This window comes from Phoenix dactylifera, unplaced genomic scaffold (assembly GCF_009389715.1).
Source record: "Phoenix dactylifera cultivar Barhee BC4 unplaced genomic scaffold, palm_55x_up_171113_PBpolish2nd_filt_p 000186F, whole genome shotgun sequence".
In the NCBI taxonomy this organism is placed as follows: domain Eukaryota; kingdom Viridiplantae; phylum Streptophyta; class Magnoliopsida; order Arecales; family Arecaceae; genus Phoenix; species Phoenix dactylifera.
In genome coordinates, this window is record NW_024067714.1 from 162,180 (window position 1) to 180,135 (window position 17,956).

Genomic DNA, 17,956 nt, shown 5'->3' on the forward strand with positions numbered 1-17,956 from the left:
TTTCTTTCTCTTTTCACTTGTGTACATTTCATCATCCTTAAGGTACCCTTTTATAGGCCAAGGGTGATAATGAGGAGGTATGATAGTCATAATGATAAAACACCCAAAAGCTAAGAGAAGGTGAAAAGGTGGATGAATGTAGACATCCCCAAGGGATAAGGGGCACATCTAGAAGTTACAAAAAGTGGAAAATCCAAGAGGTGGAGAAACTCAAGAGGTGAAAGTTAAGTGGTCATCCACCTAAATATGGTGGATTCATAACAGATCCCTTTTTCTTTCTTTTCTTTCTTCTTCTTTGTTTCTTCTTTTTTCTTCTTGCAAAATAGAGTAGGAAGGGGTGCGCTGGCCCGCTGATGGTGACTGGGGGTGGTTCATGACCAGAACGTCAATGACAGGCGACATTGATGACGGTGGGCATGATGACAAGTGGCTGGCAGAGGAAGAGAAAAGAAATAAAAATAGAGGGTCGAGCCGACTTTTAGGAAGAGATAGACAGAGAATGGAGACCGAGGAATATGGTAATGGCAACGACCATTCACAGCCAGTAAGTTGAAGGCCGATGACAGTAACATTGGCGGCCACGACGTTGTTCAAAGAGAAGGAAAAGCAAAGAATCGAACAGGGGAAGAGCCATGGAAGATCTAATCCATGAGAGAATCCGATAATTTCTCACCAAAATCAGGTCAATCAAATCTCCTCTTTGATAGAAAAGATGGAGAGAGGAATTTTGAAAGAATAGACGTGGAGCTTACCTCATCTCTAAAGAGATTCAGTGGCAGCCACAATGAACTTTGAATATGTCATGCCCCCGGCCCGGGATCGCGAGCCGGGGGTCCGCGCCAAACCGCCGCACACCTATAGGAAACTCTCCCCACGAGCATGCAAGGCATCTTAACCAAATCTCGAAAATATAACTAAAATAATTCAGCTGAAATAAATGCAATCTTACTCCATTGACTGACTCAAATTATAAAGTCTCACAGTTCTCAATATGCAGCGGAACAATAAAAATAAAACATTAATTTAAATAAAGCCTAATCTAAGATAACTTGTGCTTCAGTTCTTCAAGTCGCTCTCCCATTTTAAATCTCCGATAAGTTAGTTCTCGGAATCTGTAAAACAATAAAAAATTGTATAATGAGCTAGATAGCCCAGTAAGTAATAAACATCTTATCTAGACGATTCATATAATAACATAAAATATCAATTGAAATAATGATGAATCAGCATAAAGACATAATCAATTTCTTTTCAAACATAAATCCATTGAAATCCGTATCTTTCAAATATCCATATACATAATCATAAATCCAATTCGAAACAAATCACATTCAACTCAACAGCCTTTAACTATGACCACACTTATACCCTGTGGCTAGGCCAGAATCAGAACCGCACTTATACCCTGTGGAGTGGCCCAAAATACCGCACTTATACCCTACGGAGTGGGCCAAAATACCACACTTATACCCTGTGGTGGGGCTAGAATTGCCAATGCATAACCTCCAATTGGCAGGGTCCAAAACATAGTCAGGCTGAGAGTTCTAAATCTGATGCACATCAAAATTCTTTTGGTAACATAATAGATATATCATAATCCGATCTAAATATGCATATACGATGCAAGAACAGTAAATATAACAATAGTCCGAAAAATATTATTCCAGTTCACATATTAATTTTTCATTCAAATCATCATCTCGTAAAATTCATAAATCACATATAAATTCATTAACAATTTATTTAATGCAAAAATAATATTATATAAATGAAGAGTCTAGGAAAGGCAGTTCATTACTTACATCCAATGCGATCCAATTAATCTCACAAATCCCTCGCAGAACCTAATATCCAAAAATCATATTTTTCTTTTTAAATTCATCACAATATATATAAAACTTAAATTTTTAACATTCTCACAGGGCCGACCCTGCAGAGGTGTCTAACACCCTAGGTTCGGATTCGGATTCGGGTTCATACCCGTAAACCACCCTCTCCCTTTATTTATTTATTTATTTATTTGTTTTTTCTTTCTTTCTTTCGTTCTTTCTTTTTTCTTTCTTTTCTTTTCTTTTTCTTTTCTTTTCTTCTTCTTTTCTTTTCTTTCTTTCCTTCTCTTTTCTTTTTCTTCTCTCCTTCTCCAGAACCTTCTCCCGACTTCTTCTCTTTCCCCCTTTTCTTTCTTCTTCCTTCTTCTTTCTCCCGACTTCTTCTCCTTCCCCCCCTTTCTTTCTTCTTCTTTCTTCTCCCGAAGCTTCCTCTCCTTCCTTCTTTTTTTTTTTCATCTTCTCCCCTTCCCCTCTTCTCCCATGACCATGGAGGGGGAGGTGCGACCCCATGTCGAGGCTCGGAGGGGGCAGCCTGAGGCCGGTGGCACCGGCTGCGCCTGCGGCTAGCCGGCAATGCCCACGGTCGGGACCAGCGGCGTCGGCGACGCTTGCGGCCGCACACGGGTAAGTCCCCTCTTCCCTCTCTTCTTTCTTTCGTTCTTTTTCTTTCTTTTTTTTTATCAAATGGCACAACAAGGAGGTGAAGGTTGAGAACCCTTACCTTAGCCCTGGTGAAGATCCGGCGGCTTTCTTCCTCTCCGGCGGCTCTCTTCCTCTCCGGCGGCAATGGAACCACCCGGATCAAAGAAGACCGGCTTCAACGGCTCCCTCCCTCTCTCTCTCTCTCTCTCTCTCTCTCTCTCTCTCTCGGATGGCTGCACGAGTAAGAAGAACACCCAAGGAAGGAGGTCTGGCGGCTCCTCTTCCGGTGGTCTCAAAGGGAAGGAGAAGAAGCCCTAAAAACAAGGCTTCCTTCTTCTTCGGGATGGAAAGAATCCATCCCGCTGCCTCACGTGAGGCCAAGTCTTGGGACCGGCCGGTGAAGTAGACCGGGCCCAGTTCCAGGGTCTCACGGAATAGCTAGTAGGAGATGGTAGCCAAACTCTTGAGATTAAACCAAAAACCAAGAGAGAAAGAGAGAGAAGCTCGAGATGCCTCTCTAGGGGTGGTGGGGTTCTTATATAGCTGGTGGAAGCTGGCTTTCCTAGCCTCCATCAGAAATCGGAGAGGAGCAGACTGCCTCCTCCCCATACTAAAATACGGGTCTTCACCCCGATTTGGGCTATACAAGGCCCATTTCAAACTAGTCCATGGGCCAAACTCCAGGTTGCACCCCAAATAAAACACCAGGCCTTTCAAGTGGACCATGCCTGGTTCACTTTTGGCCAGGGTATTACATGCATAAAGATTGGCTCCCTCTCGTAAATCCAACAATAAGAGTACTCGACTGTGAATTAAATTATTTCATATATAATGAAATTCAAGAACTTCTAGTCATTTTACTATATGATGCAAAGGTGTTCAAATGCTATTTATTGGTTGAGAAACATTATAGAATCAAAGCAGAATCCTAATAGAATTCATGGAAGAGTTTGAAGTTTGGTTTAAGAGGCCTTTTATCACGTATAAAAGTTAATGTAGAGTTATGTATTTCATTTTGGTGTTTGTGTTGGAACTCATAACAAGAGATAAATAAAAATAAAATAAGATTGGCTGTAAGTGGACAAGTATATAAGTTTCATATTAAAGATATTTTATTAGATAACCAAAATTTGTTCTATTAGGTTCAAAGGTCAAGAATCAAAATTATTATATGTAGTTGTTTGCTATGGAGCCTCTCCTAGAACAAGCATGCCAAAGAATTTGTTGACACAAGTTAGGTGGCAGGCATATGATGTATGCACCAATATGTTACCGATATCGGATCAATTGAAAAGATGGTGATTGAAGAGAGGATAGAGAGCAGTGTGGGTTTAAGTACCTTAAACTTTAAGAACTTTTACAACCATCATACCATCAATTAAAGAAGATGGATCTAGATAGGAATAGAGATATATTATTGAGTTACTATAGTAGAGATTTTAAGTTACAACTACTCTTAAGGTAAAAACTACTAGTAAATTGAGAACTAAGATGAGATAAAATACATTGATCTGGATTGTCTAAGGATCTTTTACAACTCTGGTGGTTGCCACCAACTCTAGCCAACACTTTTAGTAGTTTAGATAACTAACTGATGCCAGTTATCTTTCACTGTGTACGGTCATCATCATAGTCCCTCTGCACCATCCATCAAACCGACAATCATATTTTTGTAGCCTCGGTTGATTCAAACTTTTACATTGCCATCTTTCTTTACTCCAGCCTACAATACGATCTTCTGCATTTTAGGAATAACTTGGAGACTGATTCAATTATCTTAGCCTACTCTTGCCGGTTATTTGACTTCATACATCTTGTATTGTAATTGATTTGTTGGTCCACTCATTAGCATCATGGCCGAATTTTACCTCTTTGGTCTATACTAATGCAGGTAAATTTTCTCATGGCAGGATCCTGTCCAACTCAGCAAGGATCATATGATTTTTATTTATGTTTACTTCATCTAATATTATCCACTTGGTGCTTACTAATGGCCTATATTGTATGAGATATTAGTACGTTGCTCCATTATTATCATGCAAAATGCACACCGCTAATCTAATTGAACATTTAGATCTTGTAAGATAGGATGAAGTGGCACCATTTTTGTAATAAATTATGCATTCAAGTAATTTTTTTTTATTTTTTGATCCCCATTTAACCCATAGACACCTACGGTATGGGTTGGTGTAGGATCCATTAAAATTTAACCCATATCTTGACGCATATAACATTATGTACATTTTAAGAGACCCAAATCTAGACCTAAAAAATTTGATGGGTCTCTCTTGGACCAATATCCAGCTTGTAAACCCATGCATTCGGATCAGAATTGTGTTTTTTTTAAAATAAAAATATAGAAATTAAAGTAGAAAATAATGTTTATATATATATATATATATATTAAAAATTATTTTTAAACAAAAATGGAAGTGAGAAACATTCACATTTTTTTTAAGTCGGTTTAACTGGATGGGAAAGCCCTATTTGTGCCTCCTGACTGTCCTCTCCTTCTCCTTCGCGCCCTAATCCACATTCCGCCGTGACCCTCTGATGCTCCGTCCGGCCCTCGGACGCTCCGACCCTACCCTCCCACGCTCCGGTCTAGATAAAAGTCATCCCTTCTACCTCTCTCTCTCTCTCTCGCCCTCGTCTCTCTGCTTTTCTCTGTAACGTACCTCCTCATGTATGCACGTGACATATTTGGTGAATGTAATGTGCCTCCTCATGCAGGCATGTGACATATTTAGTGTTTGACATGTTCAATAGTTTGTAGTTAGTCTATTTCTGTTCCTACAAAAGTGGCGATACTTTCAGGAAAAGAGTTGCACACATATTAGGTAGTTTGCTTGTATTTTGTTGGATTGTTGTAACTTCTCCTGCGTGGGAAGATAGATTCTATTTTTGTGGGTTGTTGCAACTTCCCCTGCATGGGAAGATGGAGTCCAAGCTTCAGTTTTAGGAGTATTAGGAGTGGTTGTAACTTCCTCCTCCAATATAGGAGAGGAATCATTTATATTTCAGTTTTGAAAGAATAGAAGGGGAACATTGAAAACCCAAATCTCGTATCCAAGTTAGGAGGTAAGGAGCTGCCTCGAATTAGTTCCAGCAAATTTCACAAACATCCTTTACACAACCCCAATTTCCACTCATAAACCACCCTCATACTTTGTTGCCTCACCTATAAAATAACCCTCGGGTACGTTCCAACTGGTATCAGAGCCAGGCTTTCCTCATCATGGCTGAATCCACACGTAATGCCAAGCTCGATGAAATGATGCATCTTCTTAAGGCAACAACAGAGGCTCATGGCAAGCTGCTCCTTGATCAAGGAAAAATTCTCCAGGAAATAATCGGGAGGATGTCTCGTGTTGATGCAATATTGGAGAGCATCTCAGCTGGGCCACAATTTGAGCGGGGGGAGACTTCAAATGCACAGTCGCCCATCCAATCAGCTAGATCTGGAGATACCAACCAGTGTATTCAAACTCGAATAGCTAGGTTGGAATTTCCCAGATTTGATGGAGCTGACCCTGCTGGTTGGTTGTATCGAGCAGATCAATTCTTCCTTCACCAACAGATCCCCAACACTCATAAGTTACTGCTGGCCTCCTTCCATCTTGAAGGGAAAGCTTTGCAGTGGTTTCGATGAGTTGAGAAGGCAGGAGCTATATCCAATTGGGAGGACTTCTCCAAGGGTCTTCTCACACGCTTCAGCCCCAACCAGTATGAAGATCCCACCGGCTTATTGACGAAGCTCCGGCAATCTACTTCTGTGGAGCACTATCAAACACTATTCGAAGAGCTTGCCAACCGCACCGAAGGACTCAATGAGTCCTTCATGATCAGCTGTTTCGTGGGTAGACTTCGGGAGGATATACGACTAAGTGTGCAAATGCTACGACCTCAGACACTTTCTGACGCTATTGGCCTCGCTTGGATGCAGGAGGAGAAGGTCAGCACTCGACGAAGGCAAAATCATCTTGATCAGAGAAGGTCTAGTATAAATTCTCCTCCTAAACCTCCTACTCTTATTATTAAGAAGCTAACACCTGTCGAAATGAAAGAAAGAAGAGACAAGGGTCTCTGTTACAACTGTGATGAAAATTTTTTTCTTGGCCACAAGTGTCGTCAAGGGAAGCTATACCTAATGGAGGGTAGCTGGGCCAAGATGGGGGAGCCAGAGGTCGAAGCCGAGGCCCTCGAAGATGTCGTCGAGAAGGAAGAATGCTCTGAGCCAGAGTTGGCGATTTCCCTCCATGCAATCACAGGAAGTCGATCCCCTCAAACCATGCACGTGAAGGGGATGCTTGGCCGAGTCCCAGTCGTGGTGCTCATAGACACGGGCAGCACCCACAATTTCCTCACCCCCAGGATAGCAAGGAAGGTTGGACCCACGATCTGGATACCAAGCTTGAGGTCTCGGTTGCCAATGGAGATCGAGTGCATGGTCAAGGCAAAAGCACCGGCGTCAAGATGCGCATCCAAGGAGTCCCTCTAATCGTGGACTTCTTCATCTTGGAATTGGGAGGCTACGAAGCTGTCTTGGGAGCTGATTGGTTGCAAAAACTTGGGCCAATCACATGGGACTTTGCCAATCTCACAATGGAGTTCCAGTTGGGGTCGAGTAATACAAGCTTAATGGGAAAGCAGAGAAGAAATTGGAGTTTATAACAGAGAAGGATGTGGGCAAAAACATCTCTACCCATAACTCTTGTTTTCTACTTCAAGTACAAACGTTGCAGACAACCTCTGAAGATAGGAAGATCCCATTGCCAATAGAAGAGCTCTTGTCCAGCTATGCTGATGTGTTCCAAGAGCCCTGTGGTCTTCCTCCTTCACGTACATGGGACCATCAGATACCGTTGGTGCCAGGCACTAAACCCATGAACTCTCGCCCATACAGATACCCACACTACTAGAAATCTGAAATAGAGAGGTTGGTGGGAGAATTACTACAACAGGGGGTTGTACGCAGGGGCGGCTCAATACATTCTGGGGCCTAAGGCGAATCCAATGAATGAGGCCTTTTTTTTAATAATAATTTTTTTAATAATAATTTTTTTAATAAATATAAAATACTTAAAAAAATATATGAAAATAGATAGCTATCAAGTATACTATTTCAATCATGAATCTAAGAAGTTTTTCAATTTAATATAATTCTTGAATGGAAGCACATAAAAATAATTATTCTAAATGAAGGGCCATGAAACTGATTAAATAACTGAGATAATGCTTGGCAATACTGTTTACCATGTCAAGCAAGAGCCGAATAGGAAAAGGTCATCTCATGGCACTTCATGGTCAAAGTAAAGAAAAGAATTTGTCCATAAAGAAACCTCTCAATAAGAGAAAGTAGGGTTATTATGGGAAATTCACTCCATCAAATTAATAAAAGTCCCATCCCACCATCTCCCCTTCAAGTGAGTACCCAAGCAGCAACTGCAACATCACGGCACAGCAGCCATTCAACCCCCTCCCTCCTTTTCTCTCTCTACCACCCAAGAGGGGAGAAGAAACCGAGAGGAGAAAACTAAAAGAATCTCCACCCTCCAAGACGTCCATCTCCAATCCCCCTATCTTTCTTCCGGATGGCCCAGCTGGATCAGGAGTAATGTGAGGGAAGGAAAACCAAGACCAAAACCAAAAAAGAGAAGGGATGAAAGGTAAGAGTGGCTTCAGGCATCTATCAAGCCAACCAAATCTCTCTCTCTCTCTCCCCCCCCCTCCCACCCAAAACAAAACTACTGTCCCCAACTTCCAAATTGCCCCTCTGCAGGCCAGGAAACTCTCCATCGATGGAGGGGGAAAGATTCGTAGCCAGCTCCTGATCCCGTTTATATGGGGCCTTTGATTCCTTTTGATCAGCCTCCCGGGGCCTTCCATTGGCCCGGGGCCTTAGGCGACCGCCTCAGTCGCCTAAGGCTCGGGCCGGCCCTGGTTGTACGACCAAGTCAAGGCCCTTTTGCCTCACCTGTGTTGCTGGTGCGAAAGAGCGATAGTTCATGGAGACTTTGTGTCGACTATCGAGTGTTGAACCAGGCTACCATCAAGGATAAATTTTCCATTCCCATCATTGAGGAGCTGCTAGATGAGTTACATGGTGCTCAAGTCTTCTCCAAGCTCGACTTAAGGTCGGGCTACCATCAAATCAGAGTGAAGCCAGAGGACGTTTCCAAAACCGCCTTCCGAACACATGAAGGGCACTACGAGTTCCTGGTGATGCCTTTCGGCCTCACCAATGCTCCATCAACCTTTCAAGGGCTTATGAATGAGGTATTTCGCCCCTTCTTGAGAAGGTTTGTTTTAGTATTTTTTGATGATATCCTCGTGTACAGTCTGAATATTAAGGATCATTTGTTTCATTTAAAGACTGTACTAGAGCTGCTCCGTACTAACAAGTTGTTTGCAAAGAAAAGTAAATGTATTTTTGGAAGTACTTCTATCGAATATTTAGGACATATCATATCCAAGGATGGAGTTGTAGCTAATCCTGAGAAGATTCAATGTATGCTGGACTGGCCTCAACCCAAGAACCTCAAAGGATTTTGAGGTTTTCTTGGCCTCACGGGGTACTACCGCCGCTTTATACAAGACTATGCGAGGATTGTCCACCCCTTGACTGAAATGCTGAAGAAAAACTCATTCAATTGGACTGAAGAATCACTACGGGCATTCAACCAATTGAAGGAGGCCATGACACGACCACCAGTTCTAGCTCTCCCAGATTTTAATAATTGGGTTTTAAAAATAATTATTACAATTAAATGGTTTGTGAGATACTAATTAATCCTTTTTGCAAGTTGATTAATTAGATGCTATGTGCAGTGAATGAAATGAAAGTAAGAGAGACAAATGCAATCACAAACACAATGATTTTATAGTGGTTCGGAGCTAACCCTTGCTCCTACGTCCACTCCCCAAGCCTCACTTGGGAATTCACTATAACCCCTCGGATTACAGCCGGTTGTTTTACAAGCTCACAACCAAACTTGTTGTTTTACGAGGTCACAACGAACTCGGTCGGTTTTTCCAGGCTCACCGACTAGAACCACCCCGATTGTTTTTCCAGGATCACAATCGAACCCTTACACGTTGGTTTCAACCTAGGCTCACCAACAAACCTATACACCCTTGATTCAATCCCCTGATTGAATCAAGTAAGAACCAAATGGAAAGAAAGAACAAAGAGAAAAAGTACAGCTTCTAGGAAAGCAGATATTCAGCAATATAAACAATAGAGAAGTTAAGAGCCCTCAAACTATTTTATGACGATGTAGAGGAGGGCTTCTTGAACTCTGGGTCTCCTCTTGAATATCTTGAAGACTTGAAGGCAGATGGAGACTTCTTTAATGCTGGAAAGAGTTGGTTGAATGGAGTTAATAGCCCTCTTCCTTCTTTTCCGTTGAAATCAGTTTGCAGATGGAGGATTCTTGTTTTCTTTGAGTGGAATGTCACTTCTCTGCTTTGCTACAGTCCTCTGTGGCTATTTAAGCCATTCCCTACGGAAACTAGCCGTTAGACTCACTTTACTAGCCGTTCTGCACATTCTGCACATCCTGACAATGTGTCCGTTGGGATCGGAGTCGACTCGCGCGATCTAGAGTCGACTCGGCTGTAGCAGGAGTCGACTCATGCTTTTCTGGAGTCGGCTCGGCAACTGTTCCGGATTTGAATTAAAGTGAGCTTCTCGACTGGGAGTCGACTCGACTTAACCCGGAGTCGACTCGCCAAAACCTGGAGCTGACCTGGCATTTTAGGAGTCGGCTCATCCCATGGAATCCATAGAGCTATTCTTCAACTTGGCTCACTCGAGTCGACTCGGAAATTCTGGGAGTCGACTCGGCGCTCAGAGCCCGAACTCCCGATTTTCTGTCTTTTGGCTCGTGCAGTCTTGGAGTCGACTCGAACTGTTCCGGAGTCGACTCGGCTCTCAGTATCCGAAAAACAGCTTTCTGTCTTTTTGGAGTGGCGCTGCCTTGGAGTCGACTCGAACTGTCTTGGAGTCGACTCGCGTCTCAGAGACAACAATTCTGTCTACTGTCTTTTTGGGGTCGCGCTGTCTCGGAGTCGACTCGGGCTTTGCGGGAGTCGACTCGGCTCTCAGTGTCCGAAAACTGCTCTCTGACTTTTGCCTTGTATAACACTGAGAGTCGACTCTTGCTTTCTTTGGAGTCGACCTGCCAACCATCGGAGTCAACTCGCGTTCCTCAGGAGTCGACTCGGCTCTCAGGGTCGAAAATTGCTCTCTGACCTTTTTGTCTGTAACTCCCTGGAGTCGACTCATACTACTCCGGAGTCGACTCGGTAAGCATCGGAGTCGACTCGCGCTCTTCAGGAGTCGACTCACTGACAGGTTTTGAGTTGAGTCTTTCTGTTCGTCTGTCAGTTCTCAGTCGGAGTCGATTCATAACGTTCCGGAGTCGACTCGAGCCTGTGCCAATGCTTCTGATACGCCTGGAGTCGACTCGTAATATCCCGGAGTCGACTCGAGTCTCAGACTTTGGTTCAACTTGACTTCTTAACTTATCCAAAATATCTTGAACCAAATCTAGATGCACTTAACCATAAATTTATAAGATTTTTACTGAAACACTAGATTGAATTCATTAGTAAACATAAGATATACTCAAATGCTTTGAGCTCATCAAAATTTAATAGGATTATGATCAATCACTCCACAATCTCCCCCTTTTTGATGATGACAAAACATTGAGTATATGTAAAGTGAATTGCACAACAAACAAGGAAATTTATAATAAAATTTTTGAAATGAATTTAAGTGTCTGGTTATTTAATTTATCCAAACTTGAAAGGTGTGAAACAATAAATTTTGAAGTTAGAGCTCCCCCTTTCATTTGGAATTATATAAGCCTTCATGTCATGCAATCAATTATTTGGCTTATATATATTTAATGATTTTGCTTTCTTAAAAATTCAGATTCTCCCCCTCAACATATGCATTCAACTTTGTTTTGATTCTCTGAATTTTCTTTTAGTGCATTGAAGCTTTTGAACTTAAATTTTTGGTTTTTAGAGGGAAAATCTGCCAATTTGTTCTTGAGTATGATTCAACTAATCTCCGAATATCCCTTGAATAGATTCTGGAGATTACTCCATTAGGAGCCCCAACAGAGAGATAATGAGCCTCGAGGTATTGAATCCACTAAGAACAAATTATTGTGTGTTTTAAAAGTTTTTCTTTTTATTGATTTTCATTGATTCCTTTTACATATCTATTAAATATATTCTCCCCCTTTTTGTCATCGTATCAAAAAGGAAGAAGGCAGAACACACAAGCAAGCAGAGATCAATGTGCACAATTTTGAAGAAATTTGTCTACTCATTGTATTGATGTATATGTAAGTACATTTGTGAATACAATAAGTAAAGCAGTAAATACATGTCAAAGTAAACATAATCAGCTAGGGCTTCCTCGAGGATGTGGCTCCTCCTCTCAGTCTGGACTGCTCCATGAGGAGACCGACTCCATCCGTGACGTTCCCCAGCTGGGTGATGATGGCCGAGGTGGCCCTACTGTGCGTCGTGGATAGCTCGAGCAGAGTCTCCTGAAGTGTATCCAGCTTGGCGATCAGCACATTCGCCAAGCGCTCGGCCCCCTGACTAGTAGTGCCCATATCGTGTCGGATGTCATCTCGCATCTTTCGTGTGTTGCTTGTGACATCGCTCATGTTGGAGAACTGGGCTTGTATCAGGCTTCTGACGTTGAAGATCTCCTCCCTCAGATGAGCCGTCATCTCGGTCACGGCTGATAAGGAGGGAACCAACGCAGAAGAGGGGGCAGTGGTTGGACCTCTGAGCTCCCTCAGAAGATCGTCCCGAAGATCTCTAACAATCTCCTGCCGCAACTTTCGAAGCTGCTCAGGAGAAATCCGAACTTCCATCGACTGAGTGGGTGGAGCTGAGGAGGAGGGTCCGGCTGAGGTGGGTGGAGCTGAGGTGGAGGGAAAGGTGGGGAAGTCTGAATCAGGGTCAGGACTGGGGGAATGTCTGGTAGTAGGTGTGGAGGAAGATGGTTTCCTGACCCATGTTCCCTCTACCTTATGAAACCCCATCCTGTGTAGGGTTCCCTCACCCATGCGATATGTCCATCGCAATGCGCGAGAGGGTTCTCCCTCAGGAATAGGGATCTCGGACTCCCTAAAGATAAGAGTGTATAGCATCCCATAAGGGAGGGTGAGCCTAGGTCTGTCTAGTGGCTCACATAGGTATCTATAGATCATCTTGGGGAAGTTAATAGGTGTGTCTTGGATAATGTAATACATGAGGGCTAGGTCCCTCTCAGACACAAAGTCAAAACGGCCGGTTTTAGGGAATAGTGTCCTAGAAATAATGCTCAGGAGGAGCCGCATCTCAACAGAAAGAGAGCCAGCGGGCACCTCGTCTAGTGGGGACTGGGGTGGACTCCCTAAAATGGCCGTAAGGGCCTCAGTCCTATCCTCGGGGTGTGTAGGAGATACCCCTACTTGGGGAAGATGGAGGATTTGAGCTATGAAATCCTCCGAAATAAATAATGGGACACCCGCTACGGTTCCCTCTATACCCCCATTGCCCCTATGCACGGTTCCATAGAACTCCCTAACTAGACCTGGGTATGTGGGGAGATCTAATGAACACAAGAACTCTAAACCTTGGGCCCTTAACCTCTCTCCTATAGTGAAGCCCTCCCGGGAGAGATAGTCAAAGTTGACGTATCTCCCGGTGGAGACCGCCTTCCCGGCGCACGGTCGCGAGGGAACCGGCCTCGGCGGGGAACGAACCGGAGGTTGTGGCCTCGCGGGATCGTTTCGAGCTTTGGACCGTCGCTCGGCGCCGGTCGCGGGTTGGGGCCTCTTCCGGCTCGAGACAACCGACTTGCGAGGCATTCTTGACCTAGGGAAGGGGAATGTAACCTAAGGGACGGAAGAGGGTCGACGTAAAAGCCCTAAGGATGGTCGGAGACGACGTAGGAGACGGCTCTAGGGTTTGTGAACAGTGGCGACGGTGAATAGAAGTTTTGATTAAACGCTTGGATTAGGGTTAAAAACCCGGATCCCGACCGCGAGTCGACTCCTGTAAGTCTCGAGTCGACTCGTCCTCGAGTCGACTCCAAAATATGCGCGAGTCGACTCCCCTAATGCTGTCATCGACCTCGAGTCGACTCCCGTCTATGGGCGAGTCGACTCTCCTTATGCGGCCATCGATCTCGAGTCGACTCCCGTCTATATGCGAGTCGACTCCTCCGTATGAGCCGACTCTGAAACTTACTCGAGTCGTCTCGAACTCTGGCACGCACCTAAAAATCATGCTATTATCGTACCAAATGAGGGACAATCACTAAGTTATGATCTGATTTGATGATCATAGATGAGAAACTCTATATTTAGCACAATCTAATCATCAAAATCAATGAACTAGAAGAGAATATCACTAGGATGGATCAATCACTCCTAATCCTCTCCTAAGCACACTAAATCTCTCTTCACTCAAGGGTTTAGTGAAGATATCAGCTAATTGATCATCAGTGCAAACAAATTGAAGTGTCACATCACCATTCAGTACATGATCTCTTATGAAGTGATGTCTTATCTCAATATGTTTAGTTCTTGAATGCTGAATTGGATTTTTAGTTAGATTAATGGCACTTGTATTATCACAATTAATGGAAATTTTATCTTGTTTAATGCCATAATCTTCCAATTGTTGTTTGATCCACATGATTTGAGCACAACAACTCCCGGCTGCAACATATTCAGCTTCAACAGTAGATAATGCAACCGAGTTTTGTTTCTTGCTAAACCATGAGATTAAGTTTTCTCCTAGGAATTGACATGACCCGCTGATGCTTTTTCTATCAAGTTTACATCCAGCAAAGTCTGAATCTGTGTATCCTATTAAGTTCAGGCTAGATTCTTTAGAATACCATAGACCTATATTTTTTGTTCCTATTAGGTATTTAAAGATTTTCTTGACTGCAATTAGATGAGATTCCTTAGGATTAGACTGATATCTAGCACACATGCATACACTAAACATGATATCAGGTCTACTTGCAGTGAGATACAATAAAGATCCTATCATACCTCTATATAACTTTTGATCTACAGATTTGCCTGATTCATCTTGGTCTAATTTGCATGATGAGCTCATGGGTGTGCTGATTGACTTGTTTTCCTCCATATCAAACTTCTTAAGCATCTCCTTGATGTATTTGGCTTGATTGATGAAGATCCCTTCTTCAGATTGTTTGATTTGAAGCCCGAGGAAATAGTTCAGCTCTCCCATCATGCTCATCTCAAACTCATTCTGCATCAAGTCAGCAAATTCTTCGCAGAGGCGATTGTTAGTAGCACCGAAAATAATATCATCAACATAAATCTGCACTAATAACATATCTTTGTTTTTCTTCTTTAGAAACAATGTTGTATCTACAATTCCCCTAGAGAACTCATGTTCTAGTAAGAATTTGCTAAGCCTTTCATACCATGCTCTAGGTGCTTGTTTCAAACCATAAAGTGCTTTGTTCAGTTTATACACATGATTAGGGTATTGATGATTCTCAAAACCAGGAGGTTGTTCTACATACACCTCCTCATTAATATACCCATTTAAAAATGCACTTTTTACATCCATTTGAAATAACTTGAAATCCTTAGAGCATGCAAATGCTAATAATAATCTAATTGCCTCGAGTCTAGCTACAGGAGCAAAGGTTTCATCAAAATCTATACCTTCTTCTTGATTATACCCCTTTGCTACTAGTCTAGCCTTATTCCTTATTACAATTCCATTTTCATCAAGTTTGTTTTTATATATCCATTTGGTACCTATAATTGAATATTCAGAAGGTCATTCAACTAGATTCCATACCTCGTTTCTAGTAAATTGGTTTAATTCTTCTTGCATTGCATTTATCCAATTTACATCTTTTTCAGCTTCTTCTATGTGTTTGGGCTCAAAATGTGAGACAAAAGCTGGATGATTATTTAAGTTCCTAAGGGAAGCTCTAGTCCTAACAGGTTGAGATGGATCATCTAAAATTAATTCCTTAGGATGCCCGTGAGCATACTTCCAAGCCTTAGTCAACTCATGATCCATAATAGCCTCTTGACTTGATGCTGCATTTCCAAGTAATTTTTGTTCATTATCTTGTAATGTCATCTCATCAATCTTTTCTTCAAGAATTTCAGCATCATCATCAAGATTAACTTTCTTACTAGAAGAGGTATCACTAGAATCATCAAAAACAACATGTATAGATTCTTCTATAACTAGGGTTCTTTTATTGAAAACTCTATAGGCTTTACTAGTTGTAGAGTACCCCAAAAATATACCCTCATCAGATTTAGAGTCAAATTTTTCTAGATTATCTTTTCCATTATTATGAACAAAACACCTACATCCAAAGACATGAAAATAGTTCACTTTTGGTTTTCTGTTTTTCCAAAGTTCATAAGGTGTTTTCTTTATAATGGGTCTCAATAAAACTCTATTTAATATATGACATGAGGTATTGATGGCTTCTCCCCAAAAGTACTTAGGGAGGTTACTTTCACATAACATGGTTCTAGCCATTTCCTCTAGAGTTCTATTTTTTCTTTCCACAACTCCATTTTGTTGTGGTGTCCTAGGTGTAGAAAAATTATGAGTTATCCCCTTTTTACTACAAAACTCATCAAATAAATGATTTTCAAATTCGGTTCCATGGTCACTTCTAATATCTATGACTGAAGTATCTCTAGCATTTGTTACTTCTTTATAAAATTTTTTGAAAATTGAAAATACTTGATCCTTATGAGCTAAGAACATGACCCAAGTGTATCTAGAATAATCATCTACAATAACTAGACCATATTTATTTCCACCTAGACTTGTGGTTCTAGTTGGTCCGAATAGATCCATGTGTAGTAGTTCTAGAGGTCTAGAGGTAGAGACACAATTTATAGATTTAAAGGAGTTCCTTGATTGTTTGCCAAATGGACATGCTTCACATATTTTATTCTTTTCAAACTTTAGTTTTGGCAAACCTATCACGGAATCTCTTTTAACTAGTTTTGATATTGTGTCCATGCTTGCATGACCTAACTTACGGTGCCATAACCAACTAGCATCATTATCCTTAGTTTCATTAACAACTAAACATGGGTTATGTTTGGCAAGATCCTCAAGGTCTACTACATACACATTCCCACGTCTTATTTCTTTAAAAACTAAACTATTGTCATTTGAGTTGGTTATGATGCATAAGGTTGGTTTGAACAAAACATCAAAACCTCTATCACATAATTGACTAATGCTAAGTAGATTATGCTTAAGACCATCAACATATCGAACATTATCAATAAAGGTTGAAGGGGTAATTTGTACTTTACCTATACCAATGATGTGACCTTGGTTATTGTCTCCAAATGTCACAGCACCTCCCTTCTTAGCTTCAAGGGTGAAGAATTGATCCTTGTCACCCGTCATGTGTCTTGAGCAGCCACTATCCAAGTACCAACAATTTTTGTCTACCTTGGCTGCAAGACACTCCTACACAAGCAAATCATACAACTTTAGGTACCCAAGTTTTCTTGGGTCCTTCATGGTTAGTAATGTTGGTTCCTTTTGGAACCCAAATCCTTTTAATTTTTCTTTTAGTTTTTCCTTTTCTATAATCACACACATTTGCTTTATGTCCTAATGTTCCACAGCAAAAACATGTTATTTTCTTATTTTTACTCTCCCCTGCTTTAACAAAGAAATTACTAAGGAGTTTTTGCTTATTTTTAGGTTTATATCCTAAACCCGCTCTATTGAATACAGCTCGTTGACTATTAAGTATCATCTCTAATTTTTCTGAGCTATATGTAAATTTTTCTACAAGAGGCTTGTACTTTTCAAGTTCTAGTGTCAATTTTTGTTTTTCTGTTTTTAGATTATTTAGTTCTTTTGTGAGACTCTCTTTTAAGATATGTTTATTATTTTTAAGTTCTAATATTTCTTTGTTCAGCCTTTCGTTATCTTTAGTTAAGGTATTATTCTTTTGAATCAAGATTTGGTTGCTTGTCTTAAGTTCTGCATTTTCTTTAATAAAAACATCTTTATCCTTAACTAATGTATCATATTTACGGAGGTGAGTTTGGTTAGTTACTTTTAATTCTTTGTTTTTAAGGTTTATTGTCTTGTACTCATCCATTAATTCATTGAAAGCATCATATAATTCATCGAAAGTAAAATCTAAATGTGTTCCGGATATTACCTCATTGTCGTTAGCCATAAAACAAAGGTTGGCCTTTTCTTCTTGTTCCTCATCCGATGATGATGAAGATGTATCGGAGTCCGATAGGGTGGAGACGAGGACTTTCTTTTTCTTGTGCTTGCTCCCCTTCTTCAGCAAAGGACACTCAGCTCTGAAGTGCCCCGGCTTCTTACACTCATAACAGCCGATCCCCTCATTTTCCCTTTTCTTACCTTTATCCTTGTGATAGGAACTTGATGGG

General features: G+C 41.5%; 1 long non-coding RNA gene across 1 annotated transcript; it reads right to left on the minus strand.

The window, feature by feature from the left end:
• Window positions 1–929: 929 nt before the first annotated feature.
• LOC120105063 lies at window positions 930–4,760 on the minus strand. Its single transcript, XR_005507429.1, has 3 exons — window positions 2,551–4,760; window positions 1,803–1,844; window positions 930–1,112 (listed from the first exon to the last, which is right to left on the minus strand). It is a non-coding gene; the product is annotated as an uncharacterized LOC120105063 (long non-coding RNA).
• Window positions 4,761–17,956: the final 13,196 nt, after the last annotated feature.